Here is a 13,998-nt window from a genome sequence, read left to right as displayed (position 1 = left end):
GCTCAGAGGGGATACGTAACTTGCCCAAATGTACACAATGACAAGAACTAGGATTGGAGTTGAAATACCCTGGTTCCAGCATCTTCACTTCCAACCACTACACCAACTACTGCCTCTTGAGTTGGCATGTGGAGCCAGGGAATGAAAAAGTAAGGAAGGACAGGTTTAAGTGGTTGGTTTCAAGAGGAGTGGTTGGGGGAGCCTGGCTGGTGTCTCCATCAGGTGCTGCTGCCCATGCTGGCTTTCATGTGGCATGGTGCTGGGATGCTTGCTGGCCTGGCATAAAGGGCAGTGATAGGGTGGACAGAGCCTCTTGAGAGTCTGAAAGCAAATGGTATTTATTTACTCATCCACATAACTCCTGTGCTTGGTACTTGACACACAAGCTGCATCTACTGCCTGGTGCTGAAAAAACTGGGTAGTTCTTTCTGAAGGAATAGAAAACTAAGAATGTGACAGTTTGTCTTTGGGACTGTCTCCCCCCTTTTCTTAGCCTTTTCTGCTCCGTGATGCCTCTCTCCTTTCTGTCCTCCAGGGTCCAGCGCCCTCACCCTTGCTTCTCCTCTGTCAAACATTCTGCTCTCAGGAAAGGAAGGGAAACCCTGAGGTGTACATAACGGAGGTGGCATTTTCTTACACTTCCTGGATGCTGTTTTAAGCATGTTCTGTCTAGCTCTTCACTTTGAACTCCTGTGCCTCCCTGAGAACCATGTAGTCAGCACCACTATGGCCAAGCTCCCCCACTGTGTTCTCAACTTAAGCCATGGACCCTCTCTTGTCATTGGGTCTAATTTTCTTCCTCTCCCTGTGCCTGCACTGCCCTTGGATCCAATGACAGCATCTGTCTCCTCCTTGGCACTGCCTGACTGTTGTCTGTGTCTTCAGCCCCACCCCCAGCTGTGTCAGGATGAGCCTGGATGGGTAGGGGGACTGGGCTGGCCTGCCTTGTGCCAGGGCAGCTACTTTTCATGCCTGGGATTGGGAACAGCCAGGGGATGAGTGTGACCATTTCTGAGGTCTTACCAGTGTCTGGACTTGACATCCTTTGTCTTATTTTATCTTTCCAGCAACCCTATGTGGCTAGTATCAGTGATCTCATCTTACAGATGAGAAAACTGAGGGTCAGAGAGTTTACAGTAACTTGCTCTCACAGCCAATGCATGGCAGAGCTGGGGCTCCATCCTTCTCTGTCTGAATGCAAAGCCTACGTGTGCTATTTCCCCCGCCTTAAGATTACGGAAGCAGAATCCCATTGGCTAGTCCAAGGCGGCAAGGAAGGAACCAGACATGAAAAGGAAAAATGAAAGGGTTAGAAGCTGAGTGGACACTGAAGTGCAGCAGCCAGAAAAAACCAGAATGGGCAAGGATAGAACTAGGAAGCCCAAGACAATCACAGTGAATGAAGCTGCAGTGCCTGAAGCTTTATATGTTTGGGTCCCATGATTTGTGGGAAGGGGTGTCCTGGTGTGGGGCACATGACGGGCTGGGTACCTCGCTGCCTTGCTTCGACCCTCACTCCTGGGCCTGTTCTACTTCACCTGACTCAGATTCAGCCCCCAGGAGACTGCAGCAGAATTGGACAAAGACTGTAAGCCCGTGAGCAGAGCTGGCAGCCTGGGATCTTAGCCATTAGCAAGTTTGGAGGGAAGATAGTCTTTTTCATTTGGGGTGGGGTGGGGGTGTCCTTCTCAGTATCTCTAAAATTCTACCACTGGATGGGAGGCTGCCTGTTTTTCATAAGCCCAGGGCTGGCCTCAGATAAAGTTATGAAGGTGATATAGTCACATTTGAGTTTCCTGATTTCCTCTGCAGCTCCTTTCTAGGGAGAATGATATGCCTCCCTTTCCCTCCCCAACATTATATACTTCCTGGCTGGGATGTGAAATGGAGTCTGCAGATGGCTTGGAGGAGCCCCAGTGGTCCCTGGCTTGGCCCCCGAGGCTGGAACGGGAGGATTCCGGCTCTGCCCTGAATGGCTGACTAAACTCAGCTCCACGTCTAGAGCTCAGGGTTGTGCTGTTCTCTGCTTCTGGGCTTTAGGCAGTGTCTTGAGAACTGCATGGCTGAGAGAGAGGAAACAGGTGGACACCACGTGGTCTGGAGGAAGCCCAAGGTCACCAACTCCCCCTGGGGCCAGGAGGCGATGGCTCCCTTTGGAGAATGGTGTGTTAATCATCAGATCGCAGAGATGTCAGGCTGCATATAGAGAGGAAGGTTAGAGTCAGGGCTTGTTAGGTTTGCGACAGGCAACCTGTTTAGCACTGGCTAGGGTCACTTTCTGTTCTGCTTGTCCTCAGCAATAAGTTAGATGCTGGAAAAAATGGAACACTGTGATTTACACCAGACAAATTGCAGTGCACTCTACACTTTGGAGGTGCTTTTCTAGAGCCGTAATACTCGATAGCTGGAAGAGCCTGCCTGGTCCAGGGCCTGGTGCTGAGTGGCTTTCTGTCAACGTTTATTGAATCATAATTTTATGGAGAAGGGAAGTGACCTGCCCACGAATGTGCAGCATATTAGGACTGGAGAAGGGCAACTTCTCCACAGGCGACCACTGAATTCTGTGTCCTTGGAAAACGCCATCCTAAATATGATTACCAGAATCAACTGAGTGGAAGGGAAAATGCAAATAAGCATTTCACATATTACATGTTACTTTCCGATGGATTTATTAATTTTAGAGATCATTTATCTCATTTATTATTTTTAGCATTAATAGGCATTTAGATTTCTAGGCCGTCTCCCTCAGCTGCTCTGTCAGGCTTGTTTGTTTTTGGTATTTAATGCTCAACAGACATTACATGTTCTATGGGACCTACATATTATTATAGTTGGGGAGGCAGTGTGGTTTAATAGAAAGAGAAACGGGTGAGGAACCAAGCAGTCCTGGGGTTCAGATCTTGTCTCTCCTAATAATTAGATATGTAAACTCTGGCTGGTTACTTAATTTTTCAGCATTTCTGTTATCTGTGAAATGGGAGATAGTAAGAACCTTTCAGTGGGTTATTGTGAGGATTAAATGAGATAATACATGCTTAGCATGGCCCCTGGGGCACAGTAAGCCCTCAATAAAAGTTACTGCTATTTAAATGTAAAAATGAGTACGATACATTAATTTTCTTCCACTTATAGGAAATTCCATTTTCCGTGTAGGAATCTCCTTTTTGAAATAACCAAAATGGCCATAACTTTGTAAAGCTGAATTTTCCTAAAATGGCTCGCAGGAATGGAAATACACATCTGTATTTTAAATAAGATCACCTGGTGTTTATAACATCTCTAGGGTATATGAAGGACTTTTACATCAGTTTTGTTTAGTTTTTTTTTTTTATAAGGTCATTAATTTTCACAGCCTTCTTATGAGACAGAGATTAGACATTGTTCACGAATTAATGAAAGTACAGAGAGGGTTCGGCACTTGTCCAACATCACAGAGAAAAATCAGTGACAGGCAGGAATAGCGTGGATATCTCCAGGCTGAAAACTCAGTAGCGACTTGCTCTCAGCTGACTGTGTGCTTGTGTGCGTGGCTTTACTCCTGCCCTTGGGTTGTGCGTATCTTAAGTCATCTGGGGAAGCACGCAGGGTATGCGGGTACACATGAAGTCTTAATCAGATATTGACCCCTGACCATTCCCACTACCCTGCCCCCATACCAGTTTTGATTGGATGAGAAGGAAAGGACCCAACTGGAGCAGCGCTGATGAAGGTAAGATGGAGTCTATGAAATAGCCAACTTTCTTCTATTTCACTTTCCACACCCCTTTCCCTTTCATGATGCCCATGGCCTTTCTGGAGCCAAGTTCTTCTTCCTCTCACACTCTGTTCCTGGGGACGGTGGTCTCCATGCCTTTTTCTCTGTTGATAGCTTCCTAAGTCTCATCCTTAATAAAAGCCACGGGTGTTTTAGGCATTGGTGTGGAGGTGGTGGTAGTAGAGATTTTGGGGACCAGGCATGCCATTCCCCGTTTTCCTAAAATCATGTTGTAAACGTGGGGAATTCCTGCCTCTGGTTGAGGTGTACTGGTTGAAATTATGGTGTCAGATTCTGGTCTCCAACTGTCTTGCTCTAAGGGTGGATATAAGTCCCTCTTGTGGCAGAAGAGGTCTGGTTCTCATAGGTAGCCTCAGAATTGACTCTGAAATGACCAGGTCACCACCTGCTCCCATACTTGGTCTCCCTGTTAGCACTGGCCATCTCAAACCCTGGGATTGACTCATGGACTCTTCTTCCTCAATGTTTTCTTCGAAACTCTATTGTTTTTTGTTGCCTTATTGGCTAATTAGACTCGGGACCAGCCCACACTCTATTTTGGCTGCTTTAACAGTGTTTTGATTTCCTCCTTTTAGTTTCCTGGCAGCCTAGGCCATCTCTGGTTTTGGCCTTGAATACCTCTCTTGGTTTTGACTGCTTTGTTTTGTCCCTTTTTACTATAAGATTAGAATGAAGAGGGTAGCACCAGCTGCTGATTCACACAAAGTTTCCTGTGCGAGGTAGGAATTAAACTGGGTCTTGAAGTTTTAGTAACATCCCAACGAGTGAAGGGAGTTGGGGAGGGGGCCTCAGGCAGAAGGAACACAAGTGTGGAAGTGCAGCAGGTGTCACAGAAAAAAGCATGGGTTGGTGTTGGATAGAACTGGATTCAAAGTGTAAGTGGGCGGTGGTAGTTACGGAACGCTTATGCAGGCTTTATGCATGTTTTAATCACAGTGGTTTTCTTGCAGAGTTTGGGTCAAACAAGAGGGGTGCACTAAAGAAATCCACAGGAAATTCTTTTCTCTTTCCCCAAACTAAATACAAGGTTGAGGATGTGGTTATTCATGTTTGTATATACATGTTTGTATTTAACTTCTAAAGCCCCTTTTTCCATTAGAAAAGTTGTACAGTCTCCACGTGGTATGTTTTTTACTGTAAAAGAAGGAGCTTCTAAAAAACATATGACTAGTGCTTTGCATATGAGAAATGGTGAGAAAGGTTCTTGGGAAGATCCCTTAACTTCCCTGGACTTTGGCTTTCTTATCTGTCATAGGAGGTCACACAACTTGTCAGTGTTGTTGGGACTATTAAGTTGTGCATGTGAATGCAGCTCGCCCAGTGTTTTGAGTAGGTCTTCAAAAACCTGTGGATTTTATGTCATTTCATGCTGCCTGAAATGCTGGTTTACTTAGGTGGGCTGGAGAGAGCTGGAGGAAGAGCCCCCATTTCTGTTTTAAACACTTGCCTGGCCATTGTTCAAACATTGCTCAATGCTGAGCAATGAGAATGCTTCCTCCACATATGGGCCTGTTACCCGGGGCCCAGGCTTGAGTGTGTTGATTGCTAGAACTTGCACACTAGGCTAATGATGAGTTATCTTGCCTTTGTTAAAGCTCAGCCTGGAGATGTAAAGTGATGTCATCTCCTTCCTCTCCCAAATGCCTGTGAACCTGTCCTCTCCCCACGTGATGATGAATTCTAGCATCGGTGCCCTTGTGCCTTGAACACAAGGCATTGTTATGGAAACTCCTGCTTTACACCAAGTTCAGGGTGGCCTGATGTTGGGAGTAGCCTGGGCTCTTAATTAGTACTCATTTGTTCTTGTTAATTAGATGCGCTTATATGCTTATGAGGACATGTCTTGTACCAGCTCAAGAACCATGATGTTTTGTCACAAGTCTCTTCCCCAGAAGACCTTAGCATCCCATCATGTCCATCTTCTGCTAACTATAGTTCTTTCTATATGATCACCTGCTTTGTTGCTGGGTTCCAATTTTTGTTCTAGGATTTCTGTCTTTGAATTTGAATCTCTGCTAACAAGATGCAGCTATTGTCCCTGGTCTTCAATTCCTAACTTTTTATTCTTATATTTGAGCTAGAAGCCTCATTGGGCTCCATCTTTTCTCTTTAGTAACTGAAAGTGCTACAGATCGTTGTCCAGGTACCAATACCTGGGTTGGTGACATTGCATGTCCAGGATTCCACAATTCTATTTTTTTAGCCGAGTCCCTGGATCCAAGCCTTTTATGGGTTAAAGTCAACCTGATCACCTATTGTATATTCATCTAGCTGTACAGAAATGCCTTGCCAGAAATGCTTCTACAATTCAAACTGTAAACCCCAGCAGAGATTCTGATTCCAAAGGTTGGTTAGAGAAGGGACTAGGGTGATGGGACAGCTAAGGGAGGGGGTGCAGCCTAGACCTTCCTAGAACTTCAGGTGCTTCTGACACAGGTGGTTCATGGATCATTCACTCTGAGCCACACTGACCAATACCGACGTTTCTAGAAATCTGACTTCCATATCAAGGAAAATGTTGTCATGTTGACCAATTGAGGTTGAAAGTCACAGGTAAGAATGACTTCTTTTAAATCAGAGCTTCTTCGGGGAATGAAAACAATTTAATTTCCTAAGAAAGTTAAACATGCTCTCCCTAAGTTTGTCTATTGTAAACATTTTGCCTGATTAGCTTTTTCTTCAGAGGAAACTAAGCGAGGTGAATTTCAGGCCATGCTTTGCTCAAGTAACTTTGAAATTTGAATTTACCCACGTCTGTGTTTATGAATTGTGTCTGGGGTTACAAGGAATAAAGTGTATTCTCAGGCCCATTGTCACTCCCTCCCTCCCCCTCCAATCCTTGCCCTTAATCTGCCCCATACCCCAGCTGACTCCCACTAAATGTCAGTAATGCTTTTTTGATAAGTGCTTCATGGGTGATCTTTCTCTGAGCCATATTTTTAGAGGAAGAGATAAAAGGAGACTGAAAAATTAAAATCAAGATAAGCGGTTTCTCCTTTGGAATGTGATTAAGAGGATGTGGTCATTTAAAATAACTTTTCCCTCTTCTCCCCACTGTTTGAGAGCTGAAGTCATGGAAGATGCTATCACACCTGGCTTTATGAACATAGCTAGAGAGTCACCTGTTTCAAGAAGCCCGGGAATGTTAATCTTAAGTGAAAAGAAAGTGGAACCAAAGGAAAGATAAAGGAAAACTGGGTTTTGGCAGCAGGAGTCAGTCCCGGCTCTCAGCCAGGCCCCTGCAGCCATTCTGTTAAATGGCCCCAGGAATTTATTTTACAGGGTGATCTGTTTCCACTATCTGAGTATAATGAGTCTGCCATTGTTCAGACAAGATTCAGAAATCCAGTTAAGTTATATAATGTGTTGATCTTCTAGGAGAACAAGAGAAGGGGGTAGTAAGTCAGGGAAGGGAATAGACAGTAGAGATGGTCAGGATTGGCTGTCTTTGGAACCCAGCAGGGCTTGCCGGGAAGGTCAGAGGGTTCAAGAGAAGTTGGATAGAAGATGATATACACTAACACCACAGTCATTGAGCCTGAGGCCAAGGGCGTGTGCTGGCAGAGCAGGGCTCACACAGGAAAGGCGATCGGGTGAGCTGGAGATGTGGGCTCTGCTGCCGTGGGCGGGAGACTCAGAGCAGGAGCTGGTGCTAATTCCATTTTTTTTTTTGTTTGCACTGAGCGCTGGGCTTACCATTTTATCTCTTGTTGTTAGAGATTAAATGTTCCTAAAAGATGGATGCGGTGGGGACGGGGTATAAATCGTCCTTTTGGGTGTGACAGCCTTATAGTCCAGATTTTATGAGATAGGCCGACGACTTCCAATGTCCTTCTTCACTGACTTCATAACCCACCTGTCAATCCATGTGTTCTGATTTGGGGGTTGGAGGTCCCCGTGCTTTGTTTCTCTGACAGCTTGTGACAGTGGCTTTGGGTCCTGTAAAACTTCACTTCCAGGTCTGCTATTTTCCCTTGTAGAGTCTAACAAGTTAAGTGATTTTAGTTGATTAGAATATTTGAGCAGCTTGTTATTCGACAGAATAGAGGACCGAGGAATGGGTTTGATACAAGTGGGGCAGTCGGTTTTGCTCTGGTTCCCGAGCACAGGCAGAGGCTCCCCTTCAGCAAGCTGCCTTGCACATGGTCTCCTTTGGTCATAGGGCCAAAGAGAGAGTGGGGTGCGGGACAAAGATTGGGTGTGAATCTGTTTTCCAATTTGGGAAAACAGTTCAAAGTATGTGCCATTCTGATGGCTTCCTCATCGTATGGAAAGGAAGAGCAGATTTGTACCCTGGTAAGAAGTGTTTTTCACTTATAAAAATTAAGCAAAAGTTATGAACTATTATGTTGTAGGGGTGAAGGCTGTTATCAGTCATAGACTGTGATGAGTACAGAGCTTGGCATTTAGTAGGATGATGATGTTGCATGATGTATGAATTGCCTTGACCTTGAGTTGTGTGAATTGGGAGATTTCTTGAAACACACATATCTCTTAAATATTAAACTTGTTGGATGTAAATATGAACAGCTGGTACTCAAATATAGCCAGGGTGTTTGCTATGTTAAAGAGGCCTTTTATAGAAATATATATGGTGAGAACATGGTATCAATATTTTCGATCCTTTAAGGTCAAAATAGAGCCATTTTACAGTAATAAGTGACTTATTTGAAGTCTGCTTTTTAATTTTAATTCTTTAATTTTTTTATCTTATTATAAAAATAGTATATTGTTAAAGTATTTAAAAAAAACCAACACCCCCCCCCACCCCTCAAACCAAAGCCTAATGGCAAGTAACTTTGAAACAAAAATAATCACTATCAACATTTTTTTATGTAACCTTTGGTCTTATATATGCATATATATGGGTACATATACATATATGTATATTTTTTTAAAAAATGAGACCATATTGTGCATACATTTTGCTAAGTTCTTTTTTTACTTATATATTTTAAACCTTTTCCTATGTCCATAAATATGCTTTGTATTCTTTTTTAATTGTTTCACCACAATTTCTTTAATCAATCTGTTTTTATATATATATAGATTTTTTTTGTTTATTTGGTAACCGAAAAGTTTTTGTGATAAATATCTCCATAATAAAATGCTGCATATGGATATTTTATTATACCACATTTCTACATGTTGAATTTCTAGTTGGAAGCCTTTGTAAAGCTTTAAGACATTGAACAGGTATTGATAGAATGTTCCCCCAAATGTACTCCATTTTGCTTTCCTATCAGTAGTGTTCGACAGTTTTGTTTTCTTCAAACACTGATCAACACTGGAAATTATTATTTACAAAATCCTTCCAGTTTTATAGATGAAAGTATACATACCTTGAACCTTCTCCATCTGCAATAGTCAGTTGTATTTGTCCTTTTGGAACTTGTTTTCATTTCCTTTGCCACTTTTTCCTACCAGAATGTTCATGCCTATAGATGCTAAGATCAATTTGTGTGTCTCACATGTGTCTTGCTGTTGTCCCAGAGCAAAATCTTCTGGAAAGAGAATAACCACCTTTTAATTAATTTAACTACATCACATTCTCATTCAATGAAATCCAACAAGTACTGAGAACCTATTATGTGCCAGGCACTGTGGTAGACAATAGACATACATTTTGGAAAAAAGACACTGACCTTGCTTTCAAAGAACACATAGTCTAGTGAGGAAAGAAAAACAAGTCAACAGGCAATTTAATTCTCCACTAAAGAAGTAAGCACTAGAAGCTTTGGAAGCAGTAGAGAGAGTACCTACCTCAGCCTTAGGTAGTCATAGAAGGCTTCTTGGAGGAAGGGATAATTTCACTGAGTCCCAAAGGATGAATAGCTGTTAGCCAGACATGGAAGTGTGTGTGTGTGTGTGTGTGTGTGTGTGTGTGTGTGTGTGTGTGTGTTAGAATAATACTAATGAGGTATTATTGTATTATTAATACAGTAGTACTAGAAAAGGTCAAGGAAGCAAAGTAAATGCATGAATGGAACTGCATATACTACACACAGGGAGGGAAGGAGAATAGTGGTTGAATTGGTTAGCAAGAGATGAGGCTGAAAAGTAAGAAGCGGCCAGATTATGTAACATCTTATGTTACATACTAAGCACTATGCATCTTTTCTTGATGTTTTAGAGCTTCCATTGATGGTTTTCAAGCAGTGAAATGACAGAATCAGATTTACTCTCTGGAAAGTCTTCTGGCCCCAAAGTAGGGAGTGGATTTTGGGGCAAAGGCAGAGCATTCCTGGAATCTGAGAATTCAGGGGCTCTTGGGAATGGGGTTCCAATCAAGATAGTAATGGTGTGAATGTGAATAAGTGGACAGATTAGAGAGGCAATTCGGGGTGGGGGAATCATTATTATTTCCTGAGAGGTGTGGGGAGAGAGGAGTCAACTGGTACCTATATTTTAGGGGGATGGAGATGCTATTCAATGAGGATGAAGGAGTTAGGAGAATTCAGGTTTGGGTACGTTATGGTCTTGATGACTATCATGTGTCAGAGTGGAATTTTCCGGTCGGATATGTGGATCTGAAGCTCAATAGCTTTTTCAATACAGAGTTGGAGTTATTAACACATAAACAGGAATTAAAATATGGGAGTAGATGATAGTTCCAAACAAAAGTATACAGAATGAGAAGAGGGCCAGAACAGAAAGCTGAGGAACTCCAATTTTTAAGGGATTGAAAAGGAAATAGAGACTGAGATAGAGCATTTATAGAAAGAAAAAGCATTGTCCTGGGAGGTCTTTTAAAGAGGACAGATGTGGGACGGCCGAGCAGCGCATTGGTTAAGAACTGGCTTGGGGGGCCAGCTGAGTGGCTCAGTTGGTTAAGAGCTCGCTCAAGAGTTTGAGCTCTGAGCAACAGTGGTTCGAGTCAGCCCGAGCTGAGCAGCCGCGGAGCTGCCAACAGGTGGCGGGATGGCTCAGCTAAAAAAAAAAAAAGAACTGGCTTGGGATGCCAGAGGGCCCCGGTTCGGATCCCACATATGAGGGCCAGATCCCACATATGACTGCCCTCTGTAGCTAAGATGGTGAACGGCAGCTCGACCTGGGGCTGGGCTGCTATGGGTCACCAGTGACAGAGTAGGCTGCAGCCCCTGCTGCAGTGGGCTGCCACAGGCTACCGTGTGTAGCCAGCAGCCGCCGTGAGATGCTGTTCACAGGCCGGTGACTGATCTGCCTCTCCTGGGAAGAGCGCAATGATGGTGCCAGCTTGGGCCAGTGAAGCAACATCCTCCACAACTAGATTGAAGAACAAAAGGACAGCAACTTGTCTGTTCCCCTTCCCCTGATTCCCCAGCACTGTTCCCCTCCCCCAATTCCCCAATAAAATCTTAAAAAAAAAAAAAAAGAGGACAGATGTTCATCAGTGCCAAATGGTGCAGATTAATCGCATAGGATAAGGATTTTGGATTTAGCAACAAGAGGTATTTTGGTCTAGTTTTGAGTCATTTCAGTGAAGGTGGAAGCCAGATTATAAAGAGTTAAGGAGTGAATGGAAGGTGAGAAAAATGAAGGAAATAAATGCAGACATCTTGTTAATGAGGATTGATTGTGAAGGGATGAGAGAAAAAGGGTTGTAGCTGAAACATGAGATGGCTCTGAGAGGAAGCAGAGAGCGAGAGGCTGCTGATGTAGGAGAGAGACGAACACCTGAAGGCCAGAGATCCCACATGAGGGTAGAAATGGTTTGGATCTAGAACTCAGGAGAATTCATTATCCTGTGACAGGAAGACAGATTCTGCACATTTTGTGGCAGGAAACATAAAAAAGGATAGGTGTGGATGGATATGGTGTCAGAAAATTGAGGGATTTCCCATGTGATGATTTCAATTTTGTCTGTGCAGTAGGAGGCAAGATTTTCTGCTGGGTGTTAGAAGAGAGGTGGTTGGGTGGGAGGTTTGAATAAATTGGAGAAGGTTTTAATTGTTGCTATGGAGAGTGGGAAAGAGAGCTGAACAGGGTTGGATAAAATCCCCAGGCAGCACTGAGGGTCCTGTTGAGCTGGAAGCTGACAAATTTTAAGTGACACCAGATCTGTGCATGGCTTTATGATTTTCTTTCTCTAGCTGAGAAGGCAGGCCCCAGGGTTGGGATTTGTCCAGTTGAGTGTGACAGAAGATTGATGGGACAAACTCTATGAGGGCAATACAGTTGCATGGTTGAAGTGATTAACCGTGTTCAGGTAGGGAAAGGATGATGATAGGAGGGGGTTTGAAGATCAGGAGAATGTGGAAGGATCAAGGGCCTGGAGATTGGGGTGAAGTTAAAGAACTGATATACTGCAAATAAATTAGTAGGGGAGTTATAAGGGGAGGGATGGTACAGCTCGAAGGAATTTTGGATTTCAGATTTCAGAATTGTACCAGCTTCAGAAATGGGTGATATTCAACACATTTATCTGGTCTGACACAGACAGTGGCCAGTGAGAGTAAAGCATGTACAGCCATACTGGTGTGTACCTCCTGATTCCAGGGTGTGCATATAGGGTGCAGCTGAGGAACGATTAAGAGCTTGAGCGCTGGATGGAGCATTTCCGTGGATGTTGAATTTGTTCATACTGATGATGTGACTTGAGAATGACCAGGAAAATCATGAGCGCATTACCAATATCATTGATAAATGAGAGGCAATGCCTGTCACAATGAGGAGGAGGGCAGCTCAGGCAGTATGGAGGGAGTGAGCTATGGTCTGGCGTGATTGTGCTTTCAAGAAACCCCAAGACAGGTGAACAGGCTTTCATTGTAGTTGGTTCCAAGATTTTGACCAAATGTTGGAATCACCAACAGTCTCTTGGTGGGACATATACTGTACCTATAGTTTTCCTATAGCAGAGTATACCTGCAGTGTGACTTAATTGTGCTAGAGTTGAGAATAGTATTCTGTCCTCAACTGGAAGCCACAAACTCCTTAGTACAGAGTGGGGAGCAGTGAAGCATTTAATTGGCAAGTAAGCGTTTGAATGAATGAGTTCTTAGGTTTGCCTGCTGCATGCTGCCTCCAGGTACAGTGTCAAGTAGCACGTGGGTCCTCAGTGGATACTTATTCAATAATTGGGCTTCAATTAGTTATTTGCAAAATGGAGTGATATGTATTGCTCTTCAGATTTTGCAGTGGAGTAGTGGGGTGGGCTTAACCAATATTTCACTTTGGCCCTTGATCAAGTTCTTCCTTGGGGTAAAAAAAAATCAAAGGACCATGGGGAATGCAGTTCATGGTGGAGCTTGAGTATAGGGAAGAAGAATTAGTGAACACAGGAGTATTATAACACTAACTACATGACAAAATAACTAAGGATACAAGAATACATGATGTAGCTGGGCTGTAGATGGTCATATCCCTTCTGGGTTGAGCTCTCTAGTATGATTCCTTGCACAGACTTAACAAACATCTAAACATGTTTGTTGATGAGATGTTTGTTGGTCAACTTACTAGGAGAAAGTAACAACAAGTATACACATTTATCAGGGCTAGTGGTGGAAAGAAATTTAGTTATGTAGTGTTGTTACAAGCTGGCAGACTTAAGGATGCCCAAATGGCACCTGGAGTTAGTTTCTCTGCTCACCATGGCAACCTCCATTTTCAGCATACCCTGGTATTGCTGCTAAGGCCCCAGCATCCTACTGGAGGAAAAGTCATTGGTTAGTTGTTGGTGGTCGAAAGACTTCTTCCCTCCCTCCCTTCCTCCCTCCCTTCACTTACAAATGCTTAGTGCCTTTGTGTTAAGCACCAGGAATACAAGGATGACTTGCAAGCAGTCTGCAGGGCAGTTTGCTACAAGGTTGGCCATATTGGATAAGGCTTCCCAAGTGACATGGAATTTGGTGAATGAAAAGGAGTTTGGGCGGAAGAACATTTATTGGAAGGGATGATAGAGTGAAGGCGATATATTAACGTAATGAGGCAGAAAGGGTCATGATGTCTTTGGAGATAAATGAGAAGTTAGCATTAACAGAATCAAGGGTGCATGCCGGAAAGAGGGACCCAGATTTTGAGGGGCTTAAATCTGAAGTAGAGATGCTTGATTTTTTTTTTTTTAAAGATTTTATTGGGGAATTGGGGGAGGGGAACAGCGCTGGGGAATTGGGGGAAGGGGAACAGACAAGTTGCTATTGGTTTGTTCTTCAGTCTAGTTGTGGAGGATGTTGCTTCACTGGCCCAAGCTGGCAGCATCATTGCGCTCTTCCCAGGCGAGGCAGATCAGTCGCTGGCTTCTGGAC

This window comes from Hipposideros armiger, unplaced genomic scaffold (genome assembly GCF_001890085.2).
Source record: "Hipposideros armiger isolate ML-2016 unplaced genomic scaffold, ASM189008v1 scaffold_625, whole genome shotgun sequence".
Classification (NCBI taxonomy): domain Eukaryota; kingdom Metazoa; phylum Chordata; class Mammalia; order Chiroptera; family Hipposideridae; genus Hipposideros; species Hipposideros armiger.
This window is presented reverse-complemented; position numbering follows the sequence as displayed.